This window comes from Stegastes partitus, unplaced genomic scaffold (assembly GCF_000690725.1).
Source record: "Stegastes partitus isolate 25-593 unplaced genomic scaffold, Stegastes_partitus-1.0.2 Scaffold1584, whole genome shotgun sequence".
NCBI lineage: Eukaryota > Metazoa > Chordata > Actinopteri > Pomacentridae > Stegastes > Stegastes partitus.
Window position 1 is genome coordinate 6,709 of NW_007579315.1, and position 3,056 is coordinate 9,764.

Here is a 3,056-nt window from a genome sequence, read left to right on the forward strand (position 1 = left end):
CTGGTAGGGTTAGATTAGGCTAACCTAAGCCTAACCTAAGCCTAACCCGACCTGAACGCTTTGTCTTTAAAACTGATTTTAAAGTCGCTTTGATGACTGAAGCAGTTGCTTTGTGATTTTCCTGTCAGTCGCCTGAGCTGTAAATTCGACACGAATCATTTGAAACGTGATAAAAGCAGCACATTGGCCTCCAGCTGTTGGACAGAACCGGGCCGAGGCCAGAACCGGAGCGCCGGTCTTGTTTCTGCTGCAGCGAAGCAGCAGCGTGGCAGCCTGTTGTCCAGTCGATGTGTGAGCGCCCCCAGCCCTCTTCCCCTTTAACCAGTATAGAAAATATGCCAAAAACCTCCTTTGTTTTTGTACTGGACCCTCATCGGCGCCGTCGGCTGTTTGGATCCGTTCAGCTTTTTTTACTCGACCTTCGAACAGTGACGAGCTGTGATGAACACTGCCTCAACTACAAGCCGTCTCACGTCAGGTTTTGTCTTCGTTGCGTCGTTTTGTGACAGAAATGCGACGCCTCCGTGAAACTACAACACTCCGACTGTCGGCGGACCCGCAGGACCCAAGCCGGTTCTGCTCGGTCTGTCCGTCTCGCTCGTCTTCCTGCTGGTCCGGAGGCGTCTCACTTCCTGTCGGACTCATCGTGTTCTCACCTGTCGGCCGCCTGCTGATGCACAAACATGAACAAACGGTGAAAGATGCCTTTTATCAGAAGAGAAGCAGGACAGACCTGATCTGGTCGGAACCATATCGGGTCTGAACAGAAGCAGCAGACCGAAGGATTAGAACCAACTGCTGGAAATTACCCGTTTATGAAACTTTGTTTGTCGTGTCGACGCGTTCAAAGACTCTGATCGCGTTGCGTTCAGGTGATCGATGGATTGTTTGTCTGAAGTCGACTCTGCTGCTACGAACACTGAAGCGGCTGAAGTCTGAGCACCTCCAGAACCTTCAACCAGCCACCGGTCAGCTGGTGGTGTCGGCTGAGGACAAACATTTAAAACATTCAGTTCTGTCGCATCAAAGAGCCGCGTTTCTCCATTCAGACAGAAAACAATCTGCTGAGAGTTGGTTCTGGTTCTTCTGACGTCCTGAAGGTGCACAGACCTCAACGCTTCATCTGCTGGAGGCTCCACAACGTCATCACTTCCTCCGTCACCAAAATGCACAATTCATTGAACAGATCTGCTCCTCGTCAGCTCAGAGTCTGGAAGCGACTGAAGTCCTGCAGGTTCGGTTCAGTGGGTCCAGTTCCTTTTATGAAGTGAAACGTTCAGAGGAGGTTCAGAACAGTTCGACCTGAGCTCAGATCTTCTACGTTCAAACGTTCCTTCATTGTTTCAGATGTGTTCTCGGAATCAGCCGCCGACATTCACACGAGTTTGTTCTTTCACTGAAACAGAAATCCAGTGAATGTGCAGCTGCGGTTCAGATCCACGTCTGAAACACCGAGCGTCGTTTCGTGTCCAACCAGAACAAACATCTGCAATAATTCAGACGTGACGCCGGCGTCGTTACAGAATAAACCCTGAAACCAGGATGTTCACGGCTGAGCTGCCTCTGGGTGAGCGTAGAGGAGGAATTTTAACGGACACGTTACCGCTGCAGGTTGTTGGACTGAACCAGGTGAATCCAGACCGACTTCCAGACTCTGAACCTGCCGACAAACAGCAGAGACTTTGTGCCCGACTGCCTTTACCAGAATAAATCATGATGGGTTGCGTGAATGTGCCATGTGATGCATATCGGTAGAAGGATCCATATCGACGCCCGTCCCAACCTCCTCATCCGTTTCTAGAAATCTTCTCCGGGAGAAACTGTGCAGTGCTTAAACAGATCTATTTTAATACACGACACAACATTTGAACAAAAAGAACATTTTTATATTCTTTTATGGAGAAGGAAAACAGGACATTTGGGGTTTTCTATTCTGTTCTGCATTCTGACTTTAGCTCGCAGCGTTCGATGTTTTCTTTTGCCACGAGAGGCGACGACACGACGACGGTGTTTAGATGGAAGATAAATGTCTGTTGGCTGTGGATAGAAGTTTCTTTGTCATTGGTTCGGGGACTGTCCAGTGGATAGTGTGTATAGGAAAGTGTTTGTCTTAAATATGCCAATGTAGTTTTTCTTCTTTATGATGCATTAAACAGCTGATTGATGAAGCTGGTCAGTGGTTAAAGAATAGTCTCACTTTTTGTACCAAGTTCTTAAGAAAAATGGATCATTAATAAACAAATTCAAGAACAAAAGCTCGACTCCAAGCTGCTTCTTTGCCACAAACATTTCTGCACATTTAATGAGATTAAAAGTTCAAATTTCAAGAATGGTAAATGGTAAATGGTCTGCACTTATAAAGCACTTTTCTACCTTTGCGGCACTCAAAGCGCTTCACAATGTTTCTCATTCACACACATTCACACACTAATGGCGACAGAGCTGCCATGCAAGCTGCTGCCTGCCATTGGGAGCAACTTCAGGTTCAGTGTCTTGCCCAAGGACACTTCCACTGTGGAGGGGATGGAACCACCAACCTTACGGTCAGAGGACAACCGCTCTACCACCTGAGCCACAGCCGGCTGTGAAGTTAACGTAACTCAGGAATCATCTTAACGTCTGTGATAATCTGGACGTTTTCCCGCCGATAACAAATAAAAACTCGTTGTTTCTGAGAAAAGTTGGCGACATCTAGTTTTACAGGCTCTATGAGCAGATTTAGACCTACGTGACCTGTTCAGAGTTTTCAATATTCATTTTTAAGAATTGATTGTATTCAATCAGAAACTTTATATTTTGGTCGTTTTTCTGACCTTTGATTAAGTTTCTTGTTTTTGGATCTCCGATTCTGACCCAGTTCATCCCGTCTACGTCCTGGAGGTTTACACAGCGCTTTGACCATGAATGTACACACTGAGCATGCTCAGACCGTCTGCAGGTCAATGACATCACTTATCAATGTCTGTCACACTTTGACCTTTCTACACCTGAGGAGGAAACGTCTGATACAACAGGTTACCTGTTCTACCTCGATATTGATCTCTCCTTTATCCGAC